Here is a 19858-nt window from a genome sequence, read left to right on the forward strand (position 1 = left end):
CCCTCACGCCAATCATGAGTTTCTTGATTTAATTTCGTCCATGAAAGTCCATGTATTGAAGTTTTTGATGAGTTTTCTTGAAGTTTCGTTCTTAAATCTTTAATATTGGGGTTTGATGAGTTCTTGGGGTGAATATTATGAGTTTGAGAGTTGTTCTTGAGTGTATTTTCGTTTACTTATATTGGGTATTCGAATCTAAGAGAGTTTGGAAGAAATCATTCGATTCTAGGTGAATTAGGGCCAAAAATCAAGAAGAAAAATTCGTCGAAATGTTTTGGGAATTGGCTGGGGCAACAACACCTAGATGCACCAAGAGGGCTGGCTCCCTGCACCTGTAGTGCGCTACAAACCAGCCCCAGTAAGTGGAGGGCTGGCGCGGCGCGCTAGGGATGTGCCAGGAGCGTCAGCCAACTTTCCCTGCCGCCCTTCTTTCCGCAATTGTTCCTTTGAGTCGACCTTTCATTCATTTCTTAATCCTAACTATTTAAACCTTCATTAATCATCGAGAGATATTATATATCATGAATCATAACTCTTGAATTCACATTTCAAATTCAAGAAAAGATTAAGAGTCAAGTTTGAGAGAACCTTTAAGTCATTTTGAGAAGTCTTTTGCAAACTTTTTAAACTTGTTTTAAACTTGAGTATGATGGTGAGGAGAGTCGAGTTTCATTTTTCAAAATGATTATACGGGAACTAAGTATTCCCAAGAGTAAATGGTTTACATGTAAAATGAGAGGAAACTTTGATTTCTAAATGAGTTCATGAAAAGTTTTAGAGCACTATCTCTTTTAAGAGAACCTTTTGAGTAATAATCTCGAAGTTTGAGGATGAGGAAATGTTTTTAAACATATGAGCATGAGCTATATTATTGGGAGTAGTATTGAGCACCGATACGGGGATGAGTTTAGATAACTTAAAGTCCTCATAAACCATGTATGCCAACATGGGTAAAAAGGGTCATACTTTTTAGATTATTTTCTTATTGCTTTAAAGCATAACTTAGTGGATCCACTTAGTTGAGGATGTCTTATACTCCGGCAAGGTATAAGATAGTTCTGGAAGCGTGGGTGAGACGTTGTATCATCACATAACTCATAGTGATGGTTGTCGGTTAGAAAATCTCCCAAATAAGAGTAAAAGAGTTATTATTATATTTTTAAATACATTGAGTTATTATTTATTGTTTCAAAAGCTTTCTTTATAATGCATTTTTATTGTTGCTTTTATATTGATCTGAGTTGAGTATTTCTGAGTTTGAGTTGAGGTGAGTATGTTCTTCCCTTTTATCAGTTCAAGGTTATGTATGTGCTTTAGAGTTCCCCTTGTATGCTCGTACATTCCATGTCTTGACGCCATTCACATATATAGGAGTTTAGGGTCATCAACAGGTGCACCGTTGATACCACTTGCAGTTCCAAAGTTGCTTAAGTGAGCCTACTTGCTTCCGGAGGATTTCACTTGTATTTTCAGTTTTTCTAAGATGTCATGGGTCTTATCCCGACATCTATCATAGTTATTAGAGGCTTAATAGACAATAGTGTTTTGAGAAGTCTTTTTCATTTCCATTCTTAATGTTTGAGACTTGAATTGCCTTTTTTGGCTAGTTGAATACTTTAAATATTCTAAGTTATATACTAGAGACATTTGAGTTAAAGCTTTACTTTTGAGTTCATATATTGTTGAGTAAGTCTTCTGTTGAGAGTTGAGCCATGCCAAGGGTTCGCTTGGGGCCAACAGTGGTTCTCGAGTGCCTATTACTCCCAGAGTGTAGGCTCGGGGCGTGATAAACTTGGTATCAGAGCACAAAGTTCAAGAGTCCTAGGGTGTCTATGAAGCCGTGTTTGTAGACTCTTAGTTATCGGTGTGAAGCGCGCCACATCTATAATTAAGAGGCTACGTCATTTAGGAAATATCTCACTTCTTTCATTCTCTTTTCGTGCGATAGAGTTCAACTCTATAAAAGTCTCTTTCTAATTCATGCTTGCGCGTATCTTTCAGATCATGCCTCCATGAAGAGTTGTTTTGTCCTTTTAGGAGAAATGTTGATCCCCGGGATCAAGGGGTCCCCAATGCACCAGAAGTGCAACCCCAAGGAGAGGTCACTAATGTTGAGTTTCGGGATGCTATTTGGATGTTGAGTTAAGGTGTGAGCAACCAAGCTGGGCAACAGAGAGGGGTTCGATAGGATGTTCCTGATACATCTAGAATCCGTGAGTTCTTGAGGATAAATCCTCCAGGGTTCACCGGTTCAAGTGTCACTGAGGATCCAAAAAACTTTATGGGAGAGTTGTAGAAAGTGTTTGAGGTGATGCATATTGTAGCTTCTAAGCGTGTGGAGTTAGTTGCATACCAACTGAAGGGTGTTTCTAGGGTCTGGTACGACTAATGGAAGAAGAGTAAAGTTGAAGGAGCATCAATTGTGAGCTGGGTTGTGTTTGAAGGTGCCTTCATGGGGTGTTTGTTTTCCCGTGAGCTGAGAGAGGTCAAGGTAAGAGAAGTCCTCACTCTTAAGCAAGAATCCATGAGTGTGCATGAGTACAACCTCAAGTTCACTCAACTATCCCGTTATGCTTCGGAGATGGTTGCTGACGTGAGGAGCATGGTGGGCTTGTTTGTTTCTTGGTTATTTCGCATGTCAAGAAAAGATAGGAAGGTTCCTATGTTGATAGGAGACATGGACACAACAAGGCTAATGATCCATGTGCAGCAGATTGAGGAAGACAAGTTGAGAGATAGGGAAGAGTTCCGTAACAAGAAGGCTAAGACAACAAGTAATGAGTCTGGGCAGCATAAGGGTAATGCGAACCGATCATCTTTTCAACAAAAGCCAACTAGACATGCTCCACCATCTGCTAGTGCACCTGCACCAAAGAACAGAGGTGAGTTCATGAATTAGAATTCGCAGAACTTCAGAGTTATACCTACTCAATCTCAAGGTAGTGTGGCACAAGGGGCCAACCGGACTCCTGCATGTGCTAAGTGTGGTAGGAACCACCATGAGCATGTCGTGATGGCTCCACTAGTTGCTTCAAGTGTGGTCAGACAGGTCAATTCATGAGAGAGTTCCCCAAGAACAGGCAGGGTAATGGTAATGGGGAAATAGAGCCCAATCTTCTTTAGCGGCTCCAACAGATAGAGTTGCACCTAGAAGAGCTACTTCAAGGACAGATGGAGGAGCAAACCGTCTGTATGCTATCACTAGTCTCCAAGAGCAAGAGAATTCACCATATGTTATCACTGGTATGATCTAGTCTCCAAGAGCAAGAGAATTCACTAGATGTTGTCACTGATATGATCAAAGTCTTTTATTTTGATGTATATGCGTTGCTTGATCCAAGTGGGAGTCTATATTTTATGACTCCATATATTTCTATGAGATCTTATATCCTTCCTAAGCAACTTATTGAGCCCTTCAGTGTTTCTACACCTGTTGGTGAGTCTATTCTAACTGAGAGAGTTTATCGTGATTATACCATTTTAGTCAATCACAAGGACACCATGGTTGACTTACTCGAGTTAGACATGGTGGACTTTGATGTTATTCTAGGTATGGACTGGATTCATGCTTGTTATGCCTTAGTTGATTGTAGAGCTCGAGTAGTTAAGTTACAGTTTCCTAATGAGCCAGTTATTAAGTGGAGGAGTAGTTCAGCAGTGCCTAAAGGTCATTTTATTTCATCCCTTAAGGCCAGAAAGTTAGTTTCCAAGGGGTGCATCTATCACTTAGTCCGAGTTAATGACTCTAGTGTTGACACATCACTTATTCAGTCAGTTCCAGTTGTGAGTGAGTTTCCAGAGGTCTTTCCAGATGATCTTCCAGAGTCCCTTCTCAGAGAGAAATAGACTTCGGTACAGATATTATTCCTGATACTCGACCTATCTCTATTCCACCATATAGAATGGATCCAGCTGAGTTGAAAGAGTTAAAAAAGCAGTTTAAAGATCTTCTTGATAAAGGTTTAATTTGACCAAGTGTCTCACCTTAGGGCACTCCCGTCTTATTTGTGAGAAAGAAATATGTTTCTCTTAGGATGTGTATTGATTACGGCCAATTGAACAAGGTTACTATAAAGAATAAGTATTCTCTTCCGAGAATTAATGATCTTTTCTATCAACTTTTAGGGTGCCGCTTGCTTCTATAAGATAGACCTTAGATTGACAATCATTAGTTGAGGGTAAAAGAGAGTGATATTCCAAAGACAACATTCAGGATCCGCTATGGTCATTATGAGTTTCTGGTTATGTCTTTTGGCTTGGCTAATGCTCCTGCAACGTTCATGAACCTTATTAACAAAGTGTTTAAGCCTTATCTTAATATGTTTGTTATCCTATTTATTGTTGACATTCTGATTTATTCGAGGAATAAGAATGATCATGCTAATCATCTCAGAGTAGTTTTCCAAACTCTCAAAGATAGAGAGTTGTATGCCAAATTTTCCAAGTGTGAATTTTGCTTGGGTCCGTGGCGTTCTTAGGCCACATTGTATCTGGAGAACGGATACAAGTTGACACTTAGAAGATTGAAGCAGTGCAAAACTGGCTCAGACCCACATCTCCAACGGATATTGGGAGTTTCTTGGGATTGGTTGGTTATTATAGAAGGTTTGTCGAGGGATTCTCATCTATTTCGTCCCCATTGACAAAGTTGACTCAGAAGAGAACAAAGTTTTAATGGTCCGAAGTTTGTGAGAAAAGCTTTTAGGAATTTGTATAACTGTATACACTTCTGATGTTTGTAATTGTATAAATTTGCTATTTTGAATTTATACAAAAATAACTTAATTATACAAATATACCCGCAAATTATACAAACTGTGAATTATACAAATCTGCGAATTATACAAATGAAGCAACTTAAAGTGTAGGTACAACTCGTTATGCAAACAATAGCTATGGAGCGTAATTAAGTTTATTATTGTGGCTATTTGCGAAAGTTTCTCATAAAAAAATTAAAACTTAATAAGAATTTGGTGGATTGAGTTATGATTCGGAATTTAGTCCATTTCAATCCAAGTAACTTGACTCATTTATTTAATAACTCAATTATATTAACATGCCCAAATTCAATTTAACTCAGTCGTTTGATTAGGGTTGTTCAAAATCAAACAGAAAAAATTATTGGTTTATCAATAATGTGTTATTTGTTCGATGGTTTCGGTAACAATTTTGATTTTTTTATTATCATGAATTGCTTTTGAACGGGTTGAGATTTTTTCTTAACGAGTTATCTATAACCCCATAGTAAATTAAAAATAAATATTTATACCATTTAGTATATAAAGTCCTTGACTTAGAGTTTAGTTTCATACGTGTATTAATGACTGCTTTTAACTCTCAAAAATTCTAAAATGTGAATATCTTTGCTTTTGAGAAAGATGCAATCTGTCAACTCATATGCATGATTTATTTGGTTTGTCACCTTGTTTGTAAGTGATTTTCAATGATTTTTTAAAATCAAATCTTAACGGTTAGACCGATAAATCAATAATCAATCGGCCTTTATCGTAATAGTTCTATAACGATTTAGCATGTATACAAACCACCAATAAATTGAACCGATAAATTTCAAAACCAAACCAAGCCAGTCAATACACCTCCTTACATTTGATACTCCTGATTGTCATCATTAAAATAAATTAGCAATAAATTTTTTTTATACCAATAATAATAAAAAAATTGATTATAACATTTATTAATGAATTATCATAAAAACTTGCTAGCTACAAACTAGTGGAGGATTAGCAAAGGAATTAATATCCTAACCAATTCCTTTTTTCCCCTAATAAAGGGAAAGCCATAATTAGAATTTAGAGGCATTTTAACATCTTTGCCAGAAGATGAAATAAAATGATGATCTTTTTCTTTTATATGGAATGAATATTGCGTGATAAAAAATTTTCTTTACGGAAAAACACTTGCTTAATTATTAATTCTAATGTGATTAACTTGAATAGTAAAAGGATGCGTAAAATCTAATGTATATAGTAGGAGCCAGCTATTAATTAAATTTCATTAACATTAATAATCACGTGAATAATCTATTATTAAAATCTCATTAACGCTAGTCATGTAACCTCTTATATTATAAGACTACAACTCAGACTCACCTAATTCATATAACTTAAGAATTAAGACTTGCATTCTAAAAAAAATAAATCTTAAGTAATTATACTTATATACAATCATTTTAATTGAAAAAAAAAACATAGTCTAGTCTGTATAGATGAGAATAATAGCTTGATTAACTTTGTAACTTAGCATTAGTAATTAGGGATAAGGGTCTGAAAAATACCCAACTTTGGTCGAATTTGCTGTTGCGATACTAAAATTTCATGAGGACCTATTACCTCCCTAGACTATTTAATACCGTATTTTAAACATATATATTTTCCCACGTGGACATAAAAAATAATGCAAAATTATAAATAGTAATGTGTCCACGTGGGCACTTATATACCTTTAAAATACACTATTAAATAGTTCAGGGGGTAAAAAATACGGTATTAAATAGTTTAGGGAGGTAATAGGTCCTCATGAAAGTTTAGTATCGCAACAGCAAATCCAACCAAAGTTGGGACATTTTTCAGACCCTTATCCCTAGTAATTAATATTAATTAATTATTTTTAGTAGAGGTAAGTGTGAATTGAGGCCCAATTGAGTGAGAACAAAATCTATAACAAAAAGTACTTTAGCTACCGTTTTTTGTTTACCAGTAACGGTATTTTGGCTTATGGTTGTATTTTGTTTTTTTATTCATTACAAATGAATCATCCTTTTTTATCTCTACTTTTTATATTTTTTCTCTTTTTTTTTTCTTTTTGTCACCCTTTTGTATATTCTTTTCATATTCAATATTCATCATATCCAATCCCTCATTTCTCAATTTTACACTTTGCCCCCTACAAGAAAATATTCTATATATAGGTGTAACTTAGGGTACAGTATCAAACCACCTGAAAAAGAAAAAAAATGAATGGAGGCGGCGAGAATAATCATGTTTTTCCATGGGAAACTAATGATGTTTGGTCGTACCTGAACTTGAATGACAATCAAATTGGGAGTGGAGTGACGTTTGGGGGTGACAAGTTGCCAGATCCAACTAGATCTGATACTTATCAGCCGCTGACAGTTGTTAATGAGGTGGTTGAAGCGAGTATCAATGTTGGTAAGAAGAGAAGTCCACCCAACCAAAAAAAGAACGGTAAGGAAATTGCTGAATTAAATTCTGGTGCTGATGGAACTGGAGATAGAGGAGGATTAGAGCATGAGATACACATATGGACGGCGAGAGAAAGGACAAGGAAAATTGGAATCTTGTTCGAGACTCTCCGTGCTTCGATTCCTAATCTCCTTGCTAAGGTAAAATATAAATTCTTTCAATGACATACCTTATTTTTTATCATCCGATATCTTATCGATCAAAAGGGAAATAATTCAATAAATTTTATGATTAGCTGAAATAAATTTTTTTGTTATTTTCCTTTTATTGTCTTCCGCAACCTTAATTAATAATCATAGTCAAGTCATCGAGAATTATTGGGAAAATGAACATGAATTTTTTAAAAATAAAATAGAAACTTGTAAAATGATTTAAAAAATTAGTTCATTGGTTGGTTCTTTTTGGCAATCACATATGATAACCCTTTTCATACGTGATAGTCCCATTTTTTCCAACTTTCTAAATTGAGTAAATAAATCTTAGGAGAATATTTTTAGGAAGCTTACTAAAGGAGACATGATTCTATGTGAAAATGTAACTTGATTTCCATGTGTGTGTATATGTATATATATATATATACCAAAATATTTTTTAATCTTGTAATCTTAAACATATCATGTGGAAGTTAAATTTAAAAATTGACAAAAATGAAAGAAACATTATTTAATGTTTTGAAATAAACTAAAAAAAGTAAAAAATTAGAGAGACTATTTCTAGTAGACCCTCGACTCAATTGGAATAAATTTATTTTGTGATATACACATTTTCCTTATTACTAATTTGTACATCTCAACATGTTAATTCCAAAATAGAATAATAAGACGTATTTTGTTTTACAAAAAAAGGAAGGGTAAAACAATATAGAACATCCGGTTTTTTCGCGTATATAGTTATAAAAATGAATTTCCACAAATTTCTTTGTTTTTTCTCTTGTAGCATAAGAATATGAAATTTTTAACATTATTCTAATTCCATTGTAAATTTGTCAAAAATAGCATTTTCTTAATCCGTATAATCATAAGATCTTTGTAACTCATTGAAGTAATTAACAAGTATTAATTTTTATATCAATTTAATTTGTATAAATTAACCATATACAGAATCATTACACTAGTAGTAGCGTATTTTCACTTATTTTTACCGATAAAACTTGCTTATTTTTCATATTAATTACAACTAATAACACTTTTTATGTATAAATTGCTTATTACAATTAATTTTATAAGAAGGATAGATTGGTCAGATGCATATTAATAAACAGGGTTTGAAGATTATAGATTCCAAATTATAGCCTTTTTTTTTGTAATTTTTACTTTCAGACACTAATAAATGACCTGAAACTAATTAACTCGTGCATATATATAGTAGATATGGTATTCCCTTGACTTCTTGGTATGTATTTACTTCTCCTTAATCAGTGAAAATCCTGACTTTGCCTCTGAAGTAGAAATTAAATTAATTTCATATTTTGTGTATATGCAGGCTGATAAGTCTACCATTGTTGAGAAAGCAGTGAACCACATCCTAAAACTGCAGAATACTTTTGAGAAGCTTGAACAGGAAAAACTAGAAAGGCTTCAAGAACATAGCATAAGGTTGATGAGTTCACAGAAATTCACAAATGCTGGTAATAGTTGGGAGAAATATCTGGGTGATCAAGGATCAATTCGTAATTCATCCGCTATTACACCAACAACTCATGGTGCTAGTCCCCTTATGGTGAATAATAACATTCCAACAGGTTTTATGACATGGAGTTCACCAAACGTGATACTAAATGTTTGTGGTGAAGATGCACATATTAGTGTGTGTTGTCCTAAGAAGTCAGGGCTATTCACATTCATTTGTTATGTTTTGGGGAAACATAAGATTGAGATTGTGTGTGCTCAAGTTTCATCTGATCAATTCAGAAGCATGTTCATGATCCAAGCTCATGTAAGTCTTTTCATTTTCTTCTAAATAATATGTTGGTCATTTTGAAGATTGTGAACTAGGATTTTTAGTTAACATACTCTCTGATTTACTTTATGTGTCTTTGTTTGAGTGATCAGGAAATTAAAGAATGACACACGTTGGGAAATTTTTTGATTTAAAATTAAGGGTGTTTGAGAAATAGTTGTTTTTTTCTTTCATAAGTCTCACGTCTAATTAAACATTATCTTCACATGAAATGAAGGTAAAAAAAGTATATCTATCTTTCTTTTCTTTTTTTTAAATGCCTCCTCTCACCTAGTTTCACCTTGAGGTTGAAACTTTCTATTTGCTACTACATATAGTATAGTCATAGATTATGTTTAAAAATTATTAAAATTGTTTTACATGAGTGGAGTGTCTAACAAAAATAGTCTTTTTACTTTTACAAGATCATATGGGTAATCATGTGTATATATTACTCTCTTCAGACCTCACTTGTAAGATTTTACTGAATATATTATTGTTGTTGTTATTGCTTGGTTCTAAAAACATGTTTTATGTATATTCAGGCTAAAGGTGGAACTGGCATAGCTCAATTCTCCGAAGCATCCACAATGGAAGAAATGTACAAGCAAGCTATAATAGAGATTATGTCATTTGCAACCCCCAAATGATCTGTATCAATTTCATCAGCCAAATCCAACAAGGGTTATCATATTTAGTTTCAAAGTTCATCCGATAGAGGATGGACGACTGTTGCCGTAAAGGCCATGATATTTACTCTTGTAGTTCATTCGGTGGAGGATGAATGGTTATGGCCGTAAAGGCTATTTTATTTATATTTGTATTTCTCTGTCTGTCGCTGTATAGGCATATTTACTTTATAGTTCATTAGATAAAGGATTAATGGATGTGGCCGTAAATGCTATTTAATTTACTTTTTAATTTCATCCAGTGGAGGATGAACGTCTGTCACCGAGTTGGAGGAATGAAAACTATGGAATTTGGTCCCATTAAGTTTCTTCCAATGATATTTATAAATAGCAAAAATCTTGGTATTGGCATATGTTTATGTATTTGCTTTAAGGGTGTGTTTGGTATGGATTTATGTTTATCAACTCCAAGAACCAACTTCTATTTTCCAACTCTCACCTTATTTTTTTATATATATAAAACAACAAACATTTTTTTTTAAAAAAAAAGTTACATCATAGAGTACTTTTGTTTTACTTCTTAGAATTCAAATATGTCGAGTTATCAAACATGAATCATATTTGCAATTATGATTTTCTTAAAATTTAAGGCCTATCAATAAAATTTATTTGACTTTAGAGTGCTTATAATAGTTTGAGCCGCTCCTGATCCTCAACTATCACTCTTTAGTGTTTTTCTAAATTATGTATAAATATTCTTGAGCCAAATTTTTTTCTTACCTACCAAATAGCACAAATAGCACAAATAATCAAGAAACTGAAATTACTCTTTTTTACTCCCCATCTTTTCTAAAAAGGGTAAAGAACCACCCCCCCCCCCCCAAAAAAAAAGGTTATGCTTGTCTCTTTTCATATTAAAAAACGAAGATACCGCTTTAAGAAAGTTATTTAAATTTTGTTATGTAAAGAGAAATTGTCCTTTTACTCGATCGATCTATAATTGAATTATAGCATTATGAAAATTATGTTATGCAAGCTGTATTCTAAACAACACTAGTGATACCAAAAAAAACCTTTGCAGAAACACTAAGTTACCAAAGTTTAAATAAAACAGTGAAGAACAAAAATTAATTAACAAAAACTAAAATCTGTAAAATGTACCAGAATCTGTATATTACATAATGGGAAGAAGATCAAGCCCACTGAATGCACATTGTCCCCTTAAAGAAATTATTCCCCTATAGTATCCGAGGTTTGATTTGGAATATGTCCTCTCAGGATAGAATGATCTCAATCACCAGTGTATTGATACCCAAAACTCTGGTGTCAACGAGCCACTCAACGACAACAAAGTACGCGAATAAAATTTGCGCAGAAGAAGAAGAAGAAATCAAAATTTTTTGTAAGTAAAAAGACCGAAGAATCACTGGTATTTATAGCCAAGAAGCATTGGTTCCAAAAGGTTGCAACCTTTCAGAAATCACACGACCTTTCATGAAAGTTTGCAACCTTTCAAACGGTCACGACTGTTCTTGAAGTTGCAACATTTCAGAACAGTCATCTCCAACGGCGGGAAATTCAAATTAAAATGGGAAAGTGTTTTAAATAAAACGGGTCACGCGGATTCGAGTCTGGTCAGAACATTTCAGTTAATTAACCAAATAATTGAAACGTTTTGGCCATTTAATTTAATTTAATTAATTAAATAAATAAATTAATTAAATAATTGAAACAAACTTTGTCCAAAAAATAATCTCTCGATTGATCATCTTCCAAAGCCAAAGTCGAAGCCGATCCGACCGAGCGACGGCGACGGCGACGGGAGGGGGGTCCCTCTTTCCAACCCTTTTAACAACTAATAGAAGTGTTTCTCTATTTAAGCACTTCTATTTTTCTTTCCACCACCAATGAGGGAGAAACGCCTCTTTACTAAGGCATAAGAGAACTTTTCAAGTTCCTCTCTTTTTATCCTCCCTCAATTTCTCATTAACTCTTGCTATATGCCCAACAAATTACTCTTTCATCAGTCAAATCCAATACAAAGGTTAAACGAGATTGTAAAAGTCATTATATTTAGTTTCATCCTGCTAGAGGATGTAGTATGTTGTCGTAAATGTAATTATATTTACTTTTAAAGTTTATAGGATAGAAAATGGATACATATCGTTGTAAAGATTATTATATTTATTTTGGCAGTTTATCTAGTTGAGGCTGAACATCTTGTCGCCGTAAACGTCATTATATTTACTTTTGCAGTTCATCCAGTGGAAGATGAACGTCTATCACCATATGTAAATGTCATCAAATTTACTTTTAAAGTTCATCCGGTAGAGGATGTTTGTCTATCGTTGAAAATGCTATTATATTTACTTTTAAAGTCGTCTAGAGGATGAACATTTGTTGTCGTAAATGTCATTATACTTACTTTTGCAGTTCATTCAACGGAGGATGAGCATCAATTACAGTATGTAAAGGCCATCATATTTACTTTTAATGTTCATCCGATAGAGGATAGACATATGTCGCCATAACAACCATCATATTTACTTTTAAAGTTCATCAGGAAGAGGTCGAACATCTATCATCATAAAAGCCATCATATTTACTTTTAGAATTCATTCCATAAAGAATGAATATTTGTCCTCACATATAAAGGTCATCATATTTACTTTCAAATTTCATTTCAGATTGTATCAGAAGAACGAAAACTATGGAATTTGGTCCATTTAATTTTCTTCCAATGATATTTATACATAGTAAAAATCTTGGTTCTGGGAAATGTTTATATAAATGCTCTAAACTATGGAATTTGGTCCATTTAATTTTCTTCCAATGACATATATACATAGTAAAAATCTTGGTTCTGGAAAATATTTATGTAAATGCTCTAAAGGTGTGTTTGGTGCGAATGAAAATATTTTTCAATTTTATAATATTTTATTTTAAAATATTGTATTTATGAAAATAAATTTCTTACCAATGAAAAAAATGATTTCTTAATTGATGCTTAAGCTTATAATTGTGGAAGTCAATTAATTATAAGCAATGACCATATTTTAAGTCCCTGTTTTTAAACATAAAAAAAAATGCATTGATTCTATGGTAATATTCATGTATATTTAGAGTAAAAAAACAAACTACATAATCTTTACCAAAAGGATAAATATAATTATTTAGCCAATGTGATTGATGGTGACAAATTGTTAATTTACATTTTTTTTTCATTCTCATAATAAAACTTGTGTCTATATTCTTTCTTTTTCCCCTTTTACTAAGTTGTCAAGGGATGAAAGACATCGAATAAATTAAAAATTACATTTTCTTTCCTTACATTCTTCCCAAGTTTTCACACATTGCCTAACAATTATAATTCTTATATATTTTAGAGAAAGTTACGTAGAATAAAAAATATTTAGCCTATATTAGGTACTATAACTACAATCTAAGAAAATTATAATTTACGGCTATAGTTTCCCTAATTCTTGCTATTCTCAATTTCGCATGATTTGTATCATTCGTCTGATTTATACAAGTCCTGAATTTGTACAATTCGATTCATGATTTGTATACATCCAAAATTATAGCAAACAAAATTAATACTATGAAATGCAGTTATCAAAACTATAGCTATAGAACTTTATTATGTCTATTATGTTTGCTATTTCTGAATTTTTTTCTTTTTTTAACTCATACTTTTTCTAATATTTATTATTTCAAGCTTTTTTTGAATTATATTAGTGATTACTTTTCATGAAATTTGTTGAGTACCATAAAAATATAGTGCCTTATTCCTATAAAAATATAGAAAGGTTATTTGTGATGTACCCTCAACTCAAGAAAGAACCGTCCAAAAAAAAGTAATAGAAGTGAAAGCATAAAAAGAAATGGACATATTTCGAGATTTGAAATCTGTAAGTATAGTTTGCAAACAAAGATTCAAAGCATAATCTAGTACTCTTACTAGCTTGAAAGACAACAACTCTTGCTTAAGGTGTCTATAAATAGGAAAACAAGACGCGTAGATATTTTTCTGAACATTCTTAACCATAAAGAAGCTTGGAAAAAGTAAACATACCAAGAAACAAAGGAAATTCAAAGTCTACGTAAATACATAAAAATAATTTTGACTATGTATATGGTGTAATTCTCCGATGACCTTGCTCCCCTAGCTCCGCTTAGATCATCTAAAGGGCCAAATACTCTGCATAAGATTTAGCGCAACACCAAAGTGATTCCTACTTCTATTTTTTTGTTCCTAAATTTCATGTATCTCAACTATTCTCCAATCTTTCCTTTCAATGTCATATATAAACAAAGGTAAATCCCACAAGTTGAAAGAAGCTCTCCCTTAAAATGAGTGGTAAATAAAGGAATACAAAATGGGTCTAATGATAATTTTGATGGTAGCTCAATCGATAGATTTATCCATGTTGTCTTATTTTGTAGAACATGTAAATGTGTGACGAGAAAATTTGAAATATTCACTAGTGCAACTTGTCCCTTTACATCTATTAATCTTGGTGAGTATCCCTTTACCTCAACTTCTCATCTCCAATACTGAATGCAATTATATAATAACGTAGTCCGAATAAATTTACAAAAAGAAATAACACCGTCGATAAAAACACTATCCTTCTTAGGAAAAAATTGGGAATATTTACGTATGCCTCCCTCCATGATTTGTGCACCCCAATGATGAAAATCCAGAAACACACTTGAAGTGTATTAATTACCAAGTTTGCTTTCAATACTATGAATTTCTTGTTGGTGGGATCAAACCCTAAAGAGCAACTTGTAATTGAACGTGTTATAATTTTTTTCGTCGATGATATAGGAAGAAAGGCATGATCTCTTGTGAACAAATTACAAATAGCAACATATCCTTGATTGTTCCATATACAAACTATGCCATTGATAGACTCTGATTAATGATCAAGATTTCAAAAACACCGATCATCCAAGTATTTGAAGGGATAAGAAACACAAGTTAAGTCATCTTGTCCTAAATTGTATATGACATATTTGTCCTTCAAAGCTATGTAAAACATAAGAAATTCAGCTATACGACTTTTTTTGGTGTGCTTCAATGAATAAAGATTCTGATGTAAGAGAGCTAAAAGATTTCGAAACACACCTAAAACGCTTTAAATACTTGGCAGGAATTCATTTCAAAATTTTAAAAAAGAGCTCGTTGGAAATGTTAGAATTACCCATGACAAAAAAATTGTATAAATCCGCAGCGATTGTATATATATATCGGTTAGATAATTGTATATATGTAACCACTATGTATATATATCAATTATTGTATTTCTATATCTGCATAAAATTTGAATTTGTATACAATTGAATCGAAATAAAATAATTGTATATCAAATATTTCTCTCGCGCTTTATACAACAAAAATTAAACATTGTAATTTGTATAATTGTGTTTGTATAAAGCGAGAAAGAGAGAAAGGCAAAAGAGAACTCGTAGGGGAAAATCTGTATTTGTATAATTATAAGTGTATAGGACGGAAATAGATGTATTTGTATTTGTATATACAGTTTCTCTCACTTTATACAAACACAAACACAATTTATACATTTGCGTTTGTGTAAAGTGAGAGAGGCGAGGGAGTGACGAGGAAGAATTTTGGAGAGTGTCGAGCGAGATTTCTGGGGAGAGAGGCGAATGACAAAGTGTTTTCTACGAATTAGAATTAAATGAAACTGTGGTTATAACATTTATTTTGAATTAATAGTTTGTTATTTCATACAATTTTCCCTATTTTGAAAGGGTTTGCAATTGCAGAGGAGATCCATTTCCCACTATTGATAGTTTTGGGGTATTAATTATAAAGAGATATTTGTTTTACTTTTATGGTGCATTAGCTTAGTTTCTCCTTTAAAAAATAATGGATTGATTTTATGAGTAAGTTTGGTATGTTTGGAATGTTTTCCAATATTCTCATATTTGATTGGCTAAAATATTTTCTCAAGAAAAATAAGTTGAAAAATGAGGAAAATGATTTTCCTAATGAAAATAGGAAAAACAATTAGTTCTAGAAGTGACAATCCAAGTTCATTATCTCCTACACAGTCATCTAACCCTCCCTTCACTCCTTGACAATCTACCCCCCAAACTCCTAGTCCCCACCCCTGCTACCCCCACAGTGTTTTGTTATGTTACATATAAATACTTATGAATTTTTTTTTTACTTACTTACCAAACACTAGAAAATAAATATTAAATTAATTACTTATTTTTTAGAAAAATGTTTTTTTTTGTACCAAACACACTACCTCTCTACTTTGGCTATTTTGAAGGGGATTAAAGTAATTCCTAACTCATTTAGACATGCGATATAAAATCACGATTTGAAGTGGAAGTTTTGTTTGGATATTTAATTTGAAGTTTTTAAGTTGTATTTTTAATCATAAATATGAGAACCCCACAAATTGTGAAGATTATTAAAATTTCTCCAACTCTTATAGAATCTTATCAAATGAGCAAACCATAGTTCATGAATATCCTAAGGCTATTAATAAATGGCATATCTCCACATCTTTTATAAATAAATATTTGCTATTATAAACTTTTAGATACACATAAATTTATAAAGATCAATTAGTCAACAATAATAGTAATTAGTTATTTTTAATGCAATTGTTTCACATGCTATAAACAATCTCTTCACGCCGAGCATAGTCTTTTTTTACAAAATGTAAATAATGATTTTTTCTTTACAAATCTAAATTTATGAGTAAGTGATATATTTTTAAAAATTAAAAATTACAAGTTGAAGTCCCAATTTTTTTATTTTTTTTTTATAAATAAAAATTTGAAATTTGAAATCATAATTCTAATTACATGTCCAATACTAATTTGAAATCATAATTTCTTATAAATTTATATCATATATCCAAATATACTCACTAAAAGTGGTCAAACTTCATCATCTTTCGATGTCTATGATGCTTTTCCAACCATTAAAGAAATAAAAAGGTGACCCCCTATCCCAAATGACTTTTCTTTGAATGTACTTAAAACACAACCAATTTTTTTTTTTACCATAAAAATGAAATATTGGCATTGTATTTCTAGTGATTTTCAAGTCAAGATTCATTGCAACCCCTCATACCCCCACCCACCCCACAGTCCCTACAATCCAACCAAAAATAAATAAATAGACCTACACATCGAGAAAAAAATATTTTTTTATTATTAAAATAGAAAAAAAATATCTACTCAAATCCTTTATGTGTAAAAATAAAGATTTTTATATATATAAACAAAGATCTCTTATTAAAAAAATTATAAAATTAAAATAAATTAGCAAAGGGCTAGAAAATTATTCTCTCAACCATTAAATTAATACTATATTTTGTTAATATATAAATGATTATATGATAGTAATCCGATTTGAAAGACTTAGATTTTTCAATTAAGCAGTAACCATAGTGATTGCTAGAGTACTATGACATTGAAGACTATGATAATTACGAATAACAATTGCAATATCAATTTATAATGATTTATTTTGTATTTAAATAGTTATTCAAGGACAAAATTAAAGTAAAAAAATATATGTATTGACCTTATTTAGTAATATCAATTATGACATATTATTTAATATTTACTTCAATAGCTATTTTGAATTCTTTGAATAGATGCTGCGTGAAATATGATAATGATTTACGATACTGTAAACTTTGATCCTACAACGATAAGTAGAATCTCCATAAAAATACCACTAGATCGAGCACCAGTGATTTCGTATCCGGTCAAAATCTTTTTTGTTTCCTTTTTTTAAGCCAACATTAACTATCTTTCATAAGAATCCCAATACATCACTAATATTGATATTAACATTATTCATTTCAGCAAAATAAAGAGAACGATTGTTAACTAGAGATTATATGATTAAACTAGAAATTACTCATATTAACCAAATCTAAATTTCTGACATGAAAAAAGAAAATACAATTTTGGTTCAACTCGGAGGCGTGCAAAGGTTTCCTCAGGCCGGATGGAGATTGACCCTCAAGTGCGAAGGCAGAAGGGAGCTTGACTGCAAGACCATCCATTGAGCAGGGACGAAAGTCGGCCTTAGTGATCCGACGGGGTCGTGCCTGAATTCAAACCGGATCAGACTCTTCTTTGTTTGGGCTGCTCCCAGGCACGTAGGCCGAAGATCTCACTTGTCCTGGACAGGAGTGAATGGGATTGTGAACACAAGTTTAACAATTTCATTGTTGGTGGTGTGACGCTAAAAGTGTGTTCGAATTTGAATACGATTCTTATGAAATATCGAAGATACTTAGGATATGCTTTTGTGGATGTAAGTTTCGGGTAGTGGGTGGCACATGTGGACCTCCTCGATCTGATCCAAGAAGTTGTCTAATAAGAGATAAGAACTAATTATCTTTTATTTGAAAAAGAAGGAAGGAACAATTATAAAAATGAAAAACTTCTCAATCCCTCTTGATAAAAGGATTTATTCCTTTACAGTAAAAAAAGAGATAACATAAAAAAAAACACAACAAAAAGATAACATAAACCAAAAGAAAAAAGAAACTTTTTCTGTCTGAAGATAGACATTTAGTTTGTGAATCAAACTTTGTTTCCTAGTGATTCAAAGAGGGACTTTGGAGCAATCCTATTATAAAAAAACAAAATCAACGACTTTCGCTGCAAATATAATGTACACAACTTGTTGATTTGCTTTAGATATCTAACAAATGGTATCAGAGCAAGGTTGTTTTGCTCTTTGTTTGAATATTGTTTCTTGTAATTTGTTGTTATAAGATAGTTGTTAACAATATCTGTCAAATTCCGTGCAAGAAGATTCTTAAAATAGATCAGAGTACATGTTACTCACTTGTTAGAATGCATAGGAGAACAAATATTGACTGAATTTTAGAACTCATTATTGTGCTTCTTGATTTTGAATCAAATACGCTGCCTGAGCCGCGCGAATTCAGGGTTTCTTTAATTTTTTTTCTTTCATGAATTTCCAGAGAAGTAGAAACAATTCATGTTGAAAATCTGATTCTTTTTTTTTTTTTTTTTTTTTAAAAAGGGGGTCGATAATTTTTTTTTCCAACATATCAAATGTTATCTACTATTCTTTAAAGGAAGGGGAAAATTGTGGGTAGTTTTTTTTTTCTCAATGAAGTATTTTTTAGATGATATATAACCTACTTATAGTAAATAAGACCCAAAAGGCTAGGCTACCCCGTTTTAAAAAAATTAAGTAATTGTCTTTTATAGGTCTTGAAAAAGTTTTTTTCCTTATTTCCTCAAAAGTTGTTTCTTAAAAAGTATCAGTACTATTTTGTTGTTCTATAAATAAAGACAAAATCAAGTACTATTGATACTTTACTTCTTGAAAAGAGCATCATGTACCTTAAATTATATATTTATTCATATTAAAGAGTAGTCACTATTAATTTTGCTTACCATTGAAATAAATTTGCAGTGGGTTGTACAAGTTTTTTTATGCAAAAACTTATTACTTGTACTTGGATTATTAATAGTACCTCTTACTTTAATGTTTGAGGAAAATTATTTATGACATTGGCAGATCTATAATTTAATTTTGTTTGATAATTAAATTTACACACACACGCACACACAACCATGAGTTATCTTCTTTATTTAATAAAGACTATTGACCTATTGTTTTGACTAAATTATGATTTTTAATTATGTGCATTAAAATTGATCTCAATAAATTCGTTTAGTTTTTAGGTTTCTTAAATGTTTCCTTGTCTTCTACGAGAAATTTGTGACATACATTATCGCATTAAATGATACTAACTATATTTCTATTTTTGTTCCCATTTCAAATATGACTGAACGAGAACATGCTCAAATTACTCCAAGTGAGAGTTCTCAAAGTCGAGCAAAGGGACAAGTGTAACACCCAAAAATTTCTAAGCAAAGGCCCAAACTATTCTTTATTTTCATATAAGGTCTTATCGGGTTATTCTTAAATTGCTTATATATATAAAGGTAGATTTTTTAGTGTGAGAATTATTTTAGATATCAATTAAGTTCACTAAAAACTTCTAGCACAAA

General features: G+C 31.9%; 1 pseudogene; it reads left to right on the top strand.

The window, feature by feature from the left end:
- The first annotated feature begins 2581 nt into the window (after positions 1 to 2581).
- On the top strand, positions 2582 to 9811 carry LOC125819749 (uncharacterized; annotated as a pseudogene).
- The last annotated feature ends 10047 nt before the right edge of the window (positions 9812 to 19858 follow it).

The sequence above is a fragment of the Solanum verrucosum genome, unplaced genomic scaffold, assembly GCF_900185275.1.
Source record: "Solanum verrucosum unplaced genomic scaffold, falcon-dt-bn FXZP01000169.1, whole genome shotgun sequence".
NCBI classification, from domain to species: Eukaryota; Viridiplantae; Streptophyta; class Magnoliopsida; order Solanales; family Solanaceae; genus Solanum; species Solanum verrucosum.